The sequence below is a fragment of the Bombus terrestris genome, chromosome 7, assembly GCF_910591885.1.
Source record: "Bombus terrestris chromosome 7, iyBomTerr1.2, whole genome shotgun sequence".
In the NCBI taxonomy this organism is placed as follows: domain Eukaryota; kingdom Metazoa; phylum Arthropoda; class Insecta; order Hymenoptera; family Apidae; genus Bombus; species Bombus terrestris.
This window is the reverse complement of record NC_063275.1, coordinates 8,378,375-8,394,919: the sequence shown is the minus strand read 5'-3', so window position 1 is coordinate 8,394,919 and position 16,545 is coordinate 8,378,375. Positions and strand designations below refer to the sequence as shown.

At 29.6% G+C, this 16,545-nt stretch overlaps 2 protein-coding genes and 1 long non-coding RNA gene across 5 annotated transcripts in view; 1 reads left to right on the top strand and 2 right to left on the bottom strand.

Annotated features, from left to right (window-relative positions):
• The window catches only part of LOC105666457, a 31,201-nt gene extending 14,833 nt beyond the window's left edge, over positions 1 to 16,368 (bottom strand). The window contains exon 1 of the long non-coding RNA XR_001099299.3: positions 16,265 to 16,368. This is a non-coding gene — a long non-coding RNA (uncharacterized LOC105666457). The remainder of the gene's footprint in view (positions 1 to 16,264) is intronic.
• LOC100643711 overlaps positions 1 to 16,545 on the bottom strand; it is a 334,572-nt gene that overhangs the window by 209,960 nt on the left and 108,067 nt on the right. The window lies entirely within an intron of this gene.
• Positions 1 to 16,545, top strand: part of LOC100642504 (trichohyalin) — a 146,904-nt gene that overhangs the window by 95,362 nt on the left and 34,997 nt on the right. The window lies entirely within an intron of this gene.

The following is a 16,545-nucleotide window of genomic DNA, read 5'->3' as shown; positions in this document are numbered from 1 at the left end:
TTCACAAAATTAACTTCTCTTTTTTTATTAAGTTCTATTTGTACTATAAACCGACTTTTTAAATTTTGATTTTTAGTTATTCTTGTCTACGATATAACAAAAATACTTAGAGCGGTCAGTACTGCACGGATCTTCCCTATAAATTTTGTTTCATTAGTATGGTGAGAACCTATGTTGAAAACTTTACAGGTTATTTTAACCATAATCTTACAAAAGAATTTATCTGTTTCTTTTTCAACAAGACATTTTAAAAAATTTGAATCTAAGCAATAAATTTTGTCATTTCATAAAATGGATAATTCTAATGCGTAATAATAATTCTAATTAATTCTAAAAAATAACAAGATTACATTATGCGCTATTGATAATATATGAGGAGGTAATAACAATAGCATAAATGTTATTTGTATTGACAGAGACAGTTCCAAGTTATGGGAATTGACATCAAGTATGCTATAAAATTTGGTAAAAACGAATCGTAGGACTTCTGCATTGTAGGACTTTACAAATAACACAAAATAGGAAAGTGATGAAAAAAAATGAAAGATTTTTCTTCTCATCTCTCATATGAGAAGAAAGAATCCATTTTTACATGGATATATTTTTATTTTTATCTGTAAAGTCATATTTACATATATGTATGTAAAACCATATATATGGGTTGTGTATTTATAATATCTGTTTCTTTTTTTTAATTATAGAAGATAATTAAGAAATGTTTTATCACATTTGTAAACATTAAAAATTAAGAATTAAAATTAGTAAAATTTTTCGAAGAAAGTATACAGCGATAATATTCGTTAAATCAAGAGCTAAAATGTATAATTTACTACAACTGTCTTTACTTCTTTGATGAAAATGAAATTCCTGACAAGATTTCTTGCAACCCTAGAGGTATTCATAAATATTAATATGCACATCGAAAGAAAGAACAGCTGATGGGATCCGCTATCTAAGAAAAAGAATATTGTATCTGTTACAAGATATGAAAATACTATCGACTGAAAGGAAGTAGGTAACTGTGATTAACGATATGACAATCGATAATTAGAAATTAAAGTTTAAAAAGTTCAGTAAGTCCGTTACAGTCCTAAGCGTTAAGAATTGTTAGTGGCTTATTATTTATTACAGCAACATACAGTTGCATATACCTGGTTATGCAATTTTTAGACTATTCTTTAGGCTATTTCTTTATAAATATGAAAATGGCCAAATTTCCATGAAATGCAAAAGATATCTCGTTTTTACAAAACTAAAATCAACAAAATTATACAATTAAAAAAAATGTGTTAAAATTTAAATGATTTTACCTTGACTAAAAATTTGTTTAACGATCACAGCAATCTACTATAATTATTATATAAAAATAAATTGATTCAGACAATTTCTTCTTTGATTAAGAATATTCGTTTTAAAAAATATCGTTCTTATTCATACGTTCATTACCAATAACCCAATACAATAGTTATAAAAAATGTATTGATTCAGATAATCTTTTCTTTGATTAAAAATTTTCATTCTAATTTCCATCATCTATTTCAAAACGATATTTATTATACTTGCTCGCCTCCCTAAAACCTATAATTATATTCGAATTAATTTTATATCATGCATTTACAATCGGTATTCTTCCAAATATTCCTACAACATTTTATAGACAATTTCAGTCTATTTCTCTTTTTGCTTTCATTGCAGAACAAAAATCAAATTCAACTGAAATTGTCTTTACTAAATTTCTACTAAAACTTGTTACCCCTGCAATAAACCTCCAAATGTTCACATAAATCTTTTTCGATATTTATTTATATCTTTTTCTATATCGATTCTCTTTTGACGATTTGCAATAAATACCAGCATAACAATGCGCAAACTGTCGTTCAAAAAGCGATCATGTGACCCCATAAATAGCAATGTGGTCATTCGAGCAAGCCGTGCTAAAGGAGCACGTAGAGTAAGAACAGTCTCGTGACGATTGTTTCGAAGCTAATCGGTACTTCTACCACCGTTGCAAAGACCTTTGCAAGTGCAGCATGCTTTTCATCCTCGTAAACATTGCGGCAAGGAGCTTTCGACCAAGGTAATAAAACGATTTCGCTGCTTTTGACTGCGAAACTTTGGGAGCAGTTCAACTCCGTTGAGTCGTAAAACGTGCCCCATCACTGTAACGAGATTTTCTCTCTGCCCCTTCTCTCCTTCGAATGAGTCGTCATCTTCCACAGAAAGATCGCAGAAAGTCCATCGAATATTAAACGATCGTCGCGCAATTTCCGTTACACTTCGTCACCAGTATTTCTTGTTATCTGCTCGGAAGAAATTCACAGCGTGCGATCGAATTTTCCTAAATCTGGTTTCCCTTACTGTTATTTGTGGGGGTGATGCCTGGTTCGGAAAAAGGCTGGTTCGACATGTTTGAGATGTATAGGTTTTTGTGGAATTAAGGAGGAAGTCTGCTATATGTGAATCCTTTGATGGATTCTGTGATTTTAGGGAATGATGTTGAAGAATTCGGAAATTTGGATATGAAATTTTTTATTATTTTTAGAAAAATATTGGATCTGCGCATACGAAATATTGTTCTTTTCTTAAATAAGATTTTTATGGGAGAAATTTCATCCCATGTGAATTTTGTTTTAATATTATCGTCCGGTAATAATACTATCGTAATATTACTGACAAGCAATAATTTCCGCACATCTATTCAGCATAAAATAATAATAAAACATTGAACTGCGTTTGTTTAGCTTCAATAATTTTTTTATTTAATCATTTACACTAGAGGACTCCATTACGAAGGTGTTTAAAAGCCTTCAAATTCGGAGGCTCCAATACCATTATATTATGCTTCGAGAGATATCATACCTTGGAGAATTACAAACTATAAAATACTATGGTTAAATATATTATTATATTTGTGTTGATAATTAATAAAGAAAAGCAACAGAATGCGACTATAACTCAAGCGGATAGAAGAGGATTCCTTGTCAAAAAATACGAAGGAAGTATGCAATAAAATTTTAGTTTTCGAGAAAATCGAATTTGAAAATTTGTCAACTATATTTCAACGTAGCTAATTCTAGATTGGATAGGACTAAATAATTGACAAGAGGTGACTCTACATATGGAAATAAACTTTCACTCATAATAGTCTCTAAGAATTAAGATATTATATACTTTACTAAAGTAATTTTAAAATAATAATTCGATATATTTTTTTGAACAATTACTTAATTCTAATATTTTATATTTATGCATAATAATTATCATGCGGAACTCATATGTCTATTTTCTTTATTTCTTTTGTGTATGCCAAATCATGAATATCATCGATTCTATCTTAAAACTATCTAACTTATCTAACTATCTAAACTATCTAAACTATCTAACTATCTAAACTTAATCTATCTTAAAACTTTATTTCCGATAATTTTTTTCAACTTTCCTCTTGGTTTATCTTCCATAAAAAATTAATCTTGAATTAAATAAATAAATATTGAATTACAATGTTTAAAATTTGTCAAATATATTTTATACTAAATTAATTACATTGATATGCTAAATCTGTACAGGGTGATAAAAAGAGATGCATGATACTTAAGGACTTACTCTGATACTTAAAGGACTTACAGCACTCACCGAGGAAAGCAAAAAATGTCTAATCAACATAGATTCTAAACCAATACTTTCGATGTAAAATTAACTTCTACTATCTTTTAAACGAAAATTAAAGTTTACCTACCCATGTGTTCTTATGTATATTTGAATTTTCAAAAAATATTTCACCAATGTAACATTAGAATATGCATGAAAGTTACATTGTAAACATTAAATAATTTAATACCAACGTGTTTGGGATTTTATGTCAAGAAACTACTTTCCTAATAGAAATTGAGAAAGATTAAAGAATGTAATGATTGAATATAAATTTTTTTCAGATTAACGTATAAAATTTTTAAATACCTTAGCAGAATTAACTATTTAAAAAGTCTTGTAACTCTTAAATTTAAATAAATAAAAGCTTGAATATCTTAAAGCAATAAATGTATAAAGTTTCATAATTCTGAATTCAGGCTTGTTAACACTTTTCTATTCAAACGTTCTTTTCAAAAAATTCTTGTTTAAATATCTAAAAATGTATTAAAGTTATATTTCTTTCCATAAACGTTTTATGAATTTATCTAATGTTTTTTAATGTCACAATGAATATGGATCAAGAATTATTTAAATTATCATCGATCGATTAAGAATTGTTCGAGCAATGTTTACTGACAACTTATGTTTAAAAAATCACGCTTATATATCCGAGAAAATAAAAATGACACAATTCAATAATTGAAGCCATTCCATCCTATCCTCGGACTCCCAGTCGTTCAGTAGATCGACTATTCGCGCAAATTTAATTAACACGCTCGCAAGAAGAGGTCAGCGCGGAGACGGACGCGGATTAAGGTCAATTTTAAAGAAATTGCAAATCATCTCTCAGATTCAACGTCGCATCATCCCGTCACCTTAAGCAGCGTCGTTTACCTACTCGCCAGCGATTAATACCCCAGGGGTTATCCGTTTAGTCGGAAATAGGCTTTTCTCAGCCCTCTTACCTCTATGTAGTATATACACACAAACCGGCTCGTTCTAATTATTTTGCTCGCTCGCTCGCGACTAACGTGATAACGTCGCCAGACACTCGCACCTCTGACGCCTGCCACGTCCTGATACTAATGCATTAATTTATAATCATCCTATAATTTGCGGCTGCATCGTCCTAGCCACGCGTGACCTCCATTCTAAGCGCGCTACTGATCTCCGTGCATTTCAATTTCCACCTTGAATCGCGTTCACATAACATTGTCCTCATCGTCAGCAATGCTATGTACACATTCGTTCATAAGTATTATGACACCCTTTGGTTACATATCTTTTATGTATATATTATTATTATTATTATTTATGATACAAAACATTTTCAAATTTTATTAGCATTCTTATGAGACTCGACTATCACGATGATATTCGTCAAGTTTAAAACGAATCGAAAAATGTACATATATAGAAATCACAAAATAGATGTAATGTAAATATATATACTTGTGTATATGACAAGGAAAGATAGCGTAGTATTTTTCTGTTTTTGTTTCCCTTCATACAATAAGTTTTACGATATTAAAGCTAAAATATCTTTTAAACTAATCACTTTTAGACCGAGTACCGTAATATTTTGTGGGAAACATAAGATATGTTCAAATATATACAATAATATGACCTTGAAATGATTTTAGATTCTGACAATTAAAGTTTTACGTGAAATTTATATCCACCGAAATTGCAGCATGAGGGTAATGACTAATTCATTATGAGTGTTACATCGACACATTAACAAATTGAAAATGATCAGTATTTTATACTCTTAAGGATTACTAGATTTGTGATAGTAAACATATTTATTTAATTAGATTAGATTATAATTAGATTAAGATATAAATTTCACGTAAAACTTAAATTTTCCAAGTCTAAGATAATTTCAAGGTCACATTATTGTTTATACTTGAACGTATTTTATGATCAGCTACTCGATGCAATAAAAAATATACAGGGTGGTTGGTAACTGGTGGTACAAGTGGAAAGGGGGTGATTCTAGGTGAAAAAAGAAGTCGAAAATATAGAATAAAAATTTTTCGTTCGAGGCTTTGTTTTCAAGAAAATCGACTTAGAGGGTATTCATAGAAATTTAATTAGAAAAGCAGAAGTATGTGTTGGGCAGAATGGGCAACATTTTCAGCAATTTTTGTAATAATAAACTTTATGATTACTTCATATTATTTCATTATGTATTCCTAATTTTCCGTTACGGCAAAAACAAACTTAAACTGCGATAATATCCATCGAGACAACGATCTACAGTGAGATCCGTTATAACGAGACGTGATAAAGTGCACGCGTACCGAGCGAAAATTCAAAGTCGATTTTCTCGAAAACAAAGCCTCGAACGAAAAATTTTTATTCTATATTTTCGACTTCTTTTTTCGCGTAGAATCACCTCCCTTTCCGCTTGTACCACCAGTTACCAACCACCCTGTATATAATCGTGTGCAAAAAACCAATGACTTTGAGAATTTCGGAGTAAAATAACCTTAGAAAAAAATATTCTTGCCGAATATTGATCCTTTGATACCATTAACATTACGTTTAAAGTATTTTCTGCATCATCGCCATTCGAAGAGGTGCCATTATTTAAGTGGTCCACCCTGTACGAGTCAGGTTTTTATTATAAATATTACTTAATACACATTTTTATTATATTGTAATGTATGAATTATTTATTTTAAGATTTTATAGTGACCTTAAGATTAATTATTAGTTACTAGTATTAAGTTATCTTAAGGTTTATAGTATTTTAATAAGTTTCAAACTAGATAACAATTCTTAAATAATTTTCTAATTATTCTTGAGGATAACTTCACTTTCTGTACGTGTTTTAATACTTATAAAGGAGAGGGTGTATATGTATATGTGTATGTACCTTGCAACCGAAATCCTCGGATGTGAGAGAGAGGATGTGAGATTGCATTAGGCGCGGTTTCGTCGCACGTCAACTCTTCCAGTTATACTGGTTGCGGGTTTTCGGTCAACGCCTGTTCGCATTATTTTGTTAGATACTCTGTGGTGTTGTTTTAACGGGCAATGCTTTGTGAAGAGAAGGGAGAGTTTAATTTACTGTCCTCGAAAGGTGTCTCCGGGTGGTTGAAGATATAAGAAACAGCACAACACAGGGTATATTTATTTCTGTACGCTGTGGGTATAATTAGCATTTTTCTTATTAAGGCTGACCATTTTGAAATCTGTAATATGATCAAAATGAAATAAGTTTTAACAGTAAGATTTTCCTCGATTAAACCGACATTTCAATATTCAGGCTAAATTCAGGGTCAGCATAGTAAATCGTTAAACTCTTCTTAACATCAACTACAATATGAAGTTAAAATACGTAATGTCGCTTAAAAAAGTCAAGGCGGACTTGAGTTCTTATTGAAAACACAAGTTTTTGGAATTTTCTTATATTGGAATTTGTACCCGAAAACCCGTGGTGCAGTATACCTGATATAACTTATAGCAATATTTGCTTCTTTATATTATACCTTTCATCATCTACTAAACGGTAATAAGTTTTTAATTAATACAGTATGCAGTTTGGTGCTTTTGTGTTCCACGAACATTATACAAAAGGAAAAAAATAAAACTGTTTTTAATTTTATGAAATAGAATAAAATCCTCACCAAATTTAAATTATAAAAAATTACAGCACCACTATTATCACACACAAGTACTTTTAAATATACTTACTAATTTTCAATATAAAAATTCATAATTAAACTGCGCAATTTATTTGCTTATTTTAATTTTTAATAACATCTAAAAACGTATTCTTATATTTTTCAATCTAAAGTATAAGGTTCTAAAAAAAATTCATTGCTTCCCTTCACAACACTCTGATCTCGACAAATGTTTCATTCTTATTAAAACTATGTATATTTGTATAATAAAAATTTAATACGTACTAAATTACTGTCCCAGTACAGTTTACTTCCCTTACCTTCTTTTATTCAAACGAAGAATATTTCTTTTGCCTTCCTAGGCAGCTGACAGCAGTGTAATTTTTTAGTTTTCCGATATAATATTTTGCCCTCTCTGTATCGTGTATCATTTACCAGATAATAGAAAATAAATAAAATGCTCCGAATAATTTCTCATAAAGATCCAATAAAATTTCATTAGGTACTTCTAAAATCTGTCTATACGTCCCTTCGTTTATCACAATCTCGCTACTTTCACTGCTGATATTTTATCTAAATTTAAGGGTCCATTTTCGCGAAAGTCTCACACTATAATGAAATAATGATGCATACATCGTATTTCGAAATAAAATTTAGCTCCATTCGAAATTTTCTATTGCCTATTTCTAGAGTTGATGAACTTGTTTAGTATTATTTAATCATATACTATTTATAGATTTCATTAGATTGATAATTATTAACAGTTTTATATTTAATATGTTCAATATTTTGACTTCATTATTTTTACAATATGTAGTTTTATATATAGAATATACATTTTTATATGTACAAGTATAATTAAATTGCGCATATGTTTATGCAAATTTACAGTTTTATGAATATAACTAAAGAAGTACAATCCAAATAGGAAATTTCCCTCTAAGTTTCACTCTAAAAGTATTACAATGAGTACTTGGTTTGGATATTTTGTACATTTTTGTATATTTAAATTTTCTATCAAGACACAGGTGTCCACAGTATATTTTTAATATTTTAATATTTTTGACACTCATTTTTACTATAAAACTTGATACATAAATATACGCCTAAGTCTGTATATTTACGAATAGCCACTTGACGTTTCGGTTTAGTTGAGTTCATATTAATGCAAACAGTTGTATGATGCTATATCATATAAAGTGAAATTAAACAACATTATGCTATAATTTTTCACGAAAATAAAAATTCAGGTGAATAATTTTGATTAATTTTAATATTTTTATATTTAATGTTTTTATATTTCTCCACTTTTATAGGTAAAATGATAATGATGAAATCCATTTTAATTCATAAGACATTCTCGTGAAAATCTTAAAATATTCATAATCTTATTAAACTAAGTACTTAGCAAGAAGTAACTCTAACTATCTTAATATCGAAAGATACACTATCACAAATATGTTACTATTAGGTTATATCTTAATATTAATTTCTCTTATATAAAAGATATTGTAAAAAATATATTCGAGCACTATGCTTATAAAAAATTTTGAGATCAAACTAATTTGTCCTAAAAATCATAAAAGTCAATTATAATTCTAACTGAAAATGTGCTTTTATACGCGATTGTGATGTTATATAACGGGTTTAAATTTATACACAATAAAGTTTTTATAAATACGGTTAAAGAATCATAGGGATTTGTTTCATCGATTAAATTCCATTAAATGTTATAATGAATGGTTCACTTTGGATATTTTATATATATTTTCACATATTGCGTATTATGTCCATTCCGTACATTTCTGACGTTTAAAATTCACATAAATACATAAAAATTTGTAGTCTCCATTAAAGTAGTTGATGCTACTGTAAATGATCAATTTGGAAAAACTTTGGAACTATCACAATCACTAACAATTTATCTTAATATTTCTGATTAATTCTTTTTTACCACACCGCGGCATAGTTTAATGGAGAAATGTCGTACGATTGAGTTAATTTTCTTGGCGTTGGTTCGTTTGTCTATTCCATCAGTTAATTCGTAAAAGGGGACGTCCAGCAATAAAATCATGTGAAATCCTTTATTTGCTCGTCACGAGGCTCGCCGACAATTACATTACTCTCCTTATGAAGTACCTCCTAACTATATGGTGAATTAGCTTATGCGGATCATCCGTCGTTAATAAGTAATCTCTCTTAGTTCGATCACAAACTATCGATTAGCGACGTTGCTACCGTTCACGTTAATTAGGTGACACTTTTTATCTCGCCCTCGACCATCGTCAACCTTCAATTAGTTTCAACACTAATCGCTCCGTTAGCAAGTACATCCTGCTTGACTGTCGTGCCAGTACAAACTAGTAACCTTCGATAGCGTTATTTCTCTTTAATTATTTATTTCAAGCAACCGAATTTGATTTTATAGTACTATATTATATTGTCGTTTCTCAAGTAAAACTTCAACTTCACGTACTATCTTTCACTTTCAATTGAAGTCATAGTGTGAGTGTTCTAAATTTTGGGAAAGATTGGTTTGTTTTAAAAATTTTAGCATTTCTAATATTTCAATAAAAGTTCTTCTTCGAGTTATCTTTTATGGAGAAGAAACTAATATTAACGTTGTATGTCTATGAACATCACAATATACTTATGTACGTGATCAAATAAAAATCGATAGCGAGTGTCAGTAGTGTTATTACGAAAGTATAATCGTTATCTCAATTAAGCGCCCGTCCCGTTGCTCCTTCACTGGAATAATAATTAAACTTAATTCTGTAAATCTTCTTGTAAGTAGTTATGAGTAATCGAATTAGGTGGTTGTGGAAAACACTGCCTATATGTGATCATATTCTACCGATTAAGAAACGATTCGCATTTTCAGAAGGTTCTAACTCAATTATGAATCGCGATATCATGAGCAGATTCACACATGAGGTCATCTTATGCTTCGAATTCGAACTAATGCTTCATACACGTTTCTCTTTTTCTCGTGAAACTTGTAATTATGTAAAATACTACAAGTCTTCCTATACAATTCTTTTATTGTTAATAATTACTTATTACTAGTAAAGGAATCAAACTTTTTTTCAAATAGCGTGGAGCATTTGTAAATGTTTAAAGAGAGGTCATTTATCTAAAAAATATTTAAGTAGTATCTTTTTCGTTTATGATCTTTGGATATAACGTTTACCTATCAAACTTTAGTATTTATATTGTTAAACATCATGTTATCGCAAAATTAAATACTACATATCCTCACAGGAACTTACTTCAACGGACATCATTGAATTTTAACTTTGATTTTAAATGTAAAACTTTAATTTTAATTTCTAGACTACTTCATTACTAGTTTTTCATCCCCAGTTAAAAGAATTAAAAGATACTGTTTCTAGCTTAATAATATTTTTCAACAGGTATTTAATTTCGCAATCTTCAATAGGCGATTCTTGTAAACTTTTGTCAGTACTCAAAGTTGGTGGATGCCTCGTTTGCCACTGGGCATAACGAAACCGCCAAACACGAGCAGCCGATAACTAGCCGTTAACTATTGCCGCCGCCACGTGTTTTGCCAAACCTTTTCGCTTTTTCGCAAAATTGATTTTTTCGGAAACTATGGGGTTTAAGAAAAAACGGTTTACAGATTCGTGTTTAGCTCACAGAAGTCTACAAGAATCACCTAATGAAGGTTGCAAAATCGGGAAAAAATAAAAATTTGTTGAACACATATGTATAATATATGTATAATATATGTATAATATGTATAATAATACAGTTATATGACTGTATTAAATAATCTTATATAGTTATATATAGTATATATATAGTATAGTATAGTTATATATAGTTATATGACTGTATTAAAATGATCTGATATGATGAACAGTATAATAATACAGTCATATAACTGTTATATATATATAGTTATATGACTGTATTATATATACTGTTCATCATATCAGATCATTTTTAACTTTATAAAACATGAAACACAAAAACGTTACAGATTGTAGAGATGATTAATTATGAACTTAAATAATGAATTAAAATATTATTTACCTTTGGCAAGAAACTAAAACGAATCCTAACACCCGTTACAAAGGCAATACAACAAAACTAACGAATGTGAATCATTATGAGGGGAAATAGTTAACTTCGATAATTTGCGGAAGTAATGTGAGATTTCAAACGAACAGTAGTACATCAATTAATATGTCATCTTCTCATATGATCGTACGACGATATCTCTTCGTTCAATTAACGTGTAATGACAGTGGAACGTTGATTATCCAGATACCGATTAGGACGCCGCGTCGCATTGAGCCGCTGACTCCCGATTATCCGACTATGTGATCAGAAATTCTTGAACGTAAAATATATGTATATATAAGTTGTTATATACGAATTATCGAACAGGCAGCATATCGCCATCAATTTGCCTGTCTAAGCTACTCTCCTATTTTCCACAGTCCAAGTCCTCATACATAAATTCTTTTGTGTAAAAATTGTTCAATTAAGATATACAGATTCTTAACCCCTTGGCCTACACGCTATCTGCCGATCGCGCGAGCCATAGTAAGCAAGAAGTTCGGTCGCGCCTCGTGCCATTCATCTGTTCAGCCGTGTGCCCGAACTGGAGCAAAATGTATCATTTTATCATTTATTTATTACATTATTATTATTATTACAATTTATCATTTCAAAGTGGATAATGAATCACTAGCAATTTGTAAATTACCACGAATCAGACTCATGGGTTCCGTTTATGCCACAAATTCTTTACCGCGAGTCTGACTCGTGATTTTCGCTTATGGCACAAGTCCCTTGCCACGAGTCTCGCTCGTGGTTATAGGCCAAGGGGTTAATAAACTTCATTGTGACAATATGTCTCAAAGTATGTCTCAAATTACAAAAATTACAATACATTTTAATCTACAAAGAAAGAGACAAGAAAAGAATGTATTTTCAAGTTTTTTACTGTAAAAGATTAAATTTATTTCATTGCGAAAGGAAATTATACGAAGCATAATTAACCATACATAAAAATCTTGTAAAACATAGTCAAAATGATTAGAGTATGCGTAAAATTCATCTGTAAATAAGAAATTCTGTAAACCTTAAACACAATATTTGGCAAATGGAATTTCGGCTATTACATTGAGAATGGCGACGATTTGACCGATTTCAATGACCTTGAAATATATCGTCAATATTATGCACACCTGTTTCCTATACATATAATAGCCGTTCGGCTTTAGTTTTCAAACTATGAAGCAATTTATGTTTAATATTACCCATATGTATTATTTAACATTTCATTTTATAAGTCTTTTTCTATAAATAAGTTATCAATGACGATAGATATAATTGTTACACTCTTGAGTAATTGAAAATTAGAATAAAATACCACATCTCCTGTATTAATCGATTCATCGAAAATTGTTTCAGGCTAACATTGCTAAGCGCTTAATGATAGCCTGATATTACTCTGGCTCAACCTATAAGCTATTGATTTTTCTTATATTTATACAGTATTAAAAATAGTTATCTCTCTCGTGAATGAGTTAAGTTTAGGTTTGAATATATAAAAATGCGGCTGCCTACACCAGAATGAAATGTAATCGTAACTTAAATTTAATTGAAATTTTTTGCGAATATTTTGCAAAGACCAAGCGACGGTTATATGTATAGAAAGAAGTTGTTCAGAATGCTGATGTTGATGACATATTTCAGAATCATTGAAATTGGTGAAGTCGCCACTCTTCCTAGTAATTATCCACATTTCAAAGGGGTTATAAAAAATAGGATTCATACATTGCTGTTTGGCATGTCACAACTTTAAAAATGTAAATTTTATAGGAGAGGCTTAGTAAAATTTAGATTTCTGAAAATACCAAGTAGGTACAGGCCCTATTAATATAACTCCCCCTGAAACAAAACGAATGGAATCATAAATATGCTGTTTTACACGATAAAATTAGGAACATAATATAGATCCTCTATTCGGTAAAAGCAAATTTGAAATATTTTGAGTTGTGCCACTATTAATGCCGCAGCGATTATTAAGCAGCGACATGTATCATTAATCTTTCAAAAATGATTTACTGTGACCAGAAGGAAAATTGTACAAAGTTGAAATATTACTGAGCCAAACTAAGAAAAGATGTGTGTTTAGATTCTTCTGAAAAAATTAGATAACAGAATATAAATGTATTAAAATAGGATGTAACAAAATACACATTTACATAAAGTTACAAGGAATTAACGATCTCGATAAAGAATGAAAAGCGATAAACCTATAGCCATACGATATTTTATATCTTTTTGTACATTGATTATTAAATACTTTCAGACAGGATCCGAGGCTGATATCGTTTGCGAATATTCAATGCCAGATCAAAGTCACTCCGCGTCGAAAAAATCCTGCGTTCGAATGACTCTCGATAGCTCGACTATTTGTCATAAATAGTAACAAAAACGTCCTGTTCGTGATAAAATAAAACGAAAGAAAAACTCGTCCCCCGTTGGTGTCATCTTGTATATTCTGGCAACAGGATTCGTGCGAAATGACATTTCAACATTTCAGTACGTTATCTCTGAAAAGTCAGGCAGAGACGGATTCGATCGATAAGAGCGCATGACAGAACGGTATAGTTTATCGTGCCGTTCTTTATTATCAGACCCATGAGTATTATTATTCCAATGCTCGTTGACTATGAGATTTATATGCGTATCCCGTAGGTCACGAACCAATTCGATCATATATTATGAAAGTATACAGGGAGGACTTTCAATTCTTTGCATTCTAGGAAACGTAGAATACTGCCCCGTTCCTTTTTTTTTTTTTTTTTTTTTTTTTTTAAGACAATCCACATGTAACACAGAAATATTAAGCATAAGCTAATGAAGCATAAGAAGCATAAAGTAAAACATTTTTCTTCCGGTACTTTAATACTGATTTAGTACGAGATGTTTTTGTATAGTTCAATTATGAATGAACAAGACATACAAATTTAAAAATGTAAAATATGAAATAGTTAATGTTATTAAGCTCACTGCATCTTTTAAATCGTTTTAGATCCCATTGCATCTTTTTTGTTTTATTATTGTTTATTAAATTTTTGTTATTAACAATTTTTTATTCTGGGAAAGCTATGAAAAATTCCTTGATATGTGTCGTTTTTCATTCTAAATGTACGCTAGAAGTTTCCTTAAGTATTCAAAGTGCTTTTGGTTATTACTTTTAATGAGAGTGAGATTGGAACAAATAGCATAATTAAAGCATAAATTAATAAATATAACCGAGCATAATTAAAGAAATATAACTTAAGCTGAGATTTGTTTCGCTTACTAAATATTATAACGACCTACGTATTATAATTTGTATATATTATACAGATATATTGTATATATTTATATTTTGTATACATTATACATTTTTGCATATTACAATTGAAATTTGTACAATTGAAATTTTTTAATTTTCTATAATTTTCTAATTTTTGAATTGTTTAATGAGTTAATGTAAATAGATGTTTTATAAAATTTCAGAATTGTGAAATATGAAATGGGAAAGTTATTAATAAAGTTAAGAGTAGACTATGGATTTTTATGTAAATGCATATTTTTGTAAACGTAACTAAGGAAATAGAACCTAAATTAAGATTTCTTTCAACTGCCAAATACTATAACGATTACTGTAACCTGTATACATCCTATGAAGCCTACAGGAGAAGAATTTGAAATATGTATAAGTCACGTTTTGAAATAAACAATTCTATTTGCACATTTAAACTAAAACAGTAATTTAGAAATAAGCAAGGCACATTAAACTTTTAAAATTTTTCTTTATCCTCCTAAACATTCCAAAAGTATCGATTGTTTTAATATCAGAAATATGCTTGGTTCTTTTGCAAAAGATTGTGTATTTTTCAACTATTCTTAAATTTCTTAAATTTTTCACTTTCTTAAATTTGACATATTATTCTCCTGTTTAACTACTGAATCACGTTAAAATCAGAAAAATCGTAAAAATGGACTTGTTCCATTTTGTTCTATAATACATTTTTACACATATACATATTTTTGCATATTACAATTAGTATATAAATATTGGCAGTACAATTAGAAGATATAAACTATATATATAACAATAGCCATATATTATTATTTATCTGAAAAAAGAGGAAAATGCAATAATTGTTAAGATGTTTGAACACTGACTAAACTGAGAAAATGATTGGTGATGGGTATCAATTTTTTTAAGATTACCATAAAACTATATTTTTGTCACCTTTTTAATAAGGAAAAATTATAATATATTCTGTAGATAATCTAAAGATACACATACTTACTACAGAATTTTAAGATCAGAATTTTAAGAAATGTTAAAATCAGAGAACTTGATACCTAACGTGACTCCTGAAAGCATATACATCATATGAAAATAATGTAATATTTTATCAGATACTCTTGATATTTGTTGGTACCTTACTGTAAGGAGAATTTAATTTTATAAGTTGATAGTTTACTAATGGTTGCTTTGGAATAGAAATGATGATGTCTAAAATATGCCTTTTTGATATTTATATGTAGATTCTATATTGTTACGATCAATTTTACATAATATTGAAACATTTCTTAATAAATATTAACTCTCAAAAGCTTTATTCAAAGTTAAACAATTTTTAGTATAAATATAGGTTGTATTTATCAAGATATGTACTGTTTTACGTAATAAATTTAATTTAAAAATACTTAAATAGCTAATTTCGTAATTTATATAAAATGTTTGCAACAATATTTCGAATTATACGACATTAAAAAGTATTACAATATTTTCACCGAGTTAAATTTTAAAGAAATGTAGAGGTTTATGCATAGAGAATGCTTGATTGGTGAGGTTTAATGGGCGAGATTGCTCGTTGTTGAAACAGCCGAATATATTTAAAATGATTAATTAGTATACGGATAATGTTCGCAAAGAAGCTCGTACTAACCGATTTGCTAAGACAGTGTATCAGTCGTAAAATAGGATCGCTAATGACTCGTTAATTAAATCGCTGGTAATTCGTTGATAACTGGTTGATAACTGATCAACAACTGACTGTAACTCATTTTCTTGCGATCGCTATTTATACTGCTCGGGGGAGAGTCGGAAAATTCAAATTCGTCTTTGTTCGACGGTTGCACGTAGCGACGACATTGTTTTGCTCGGAGTTTATTTATTTTTACATTACCTGTATCCTAACGATCTTGATACTCCGAGGCAAAACAACAA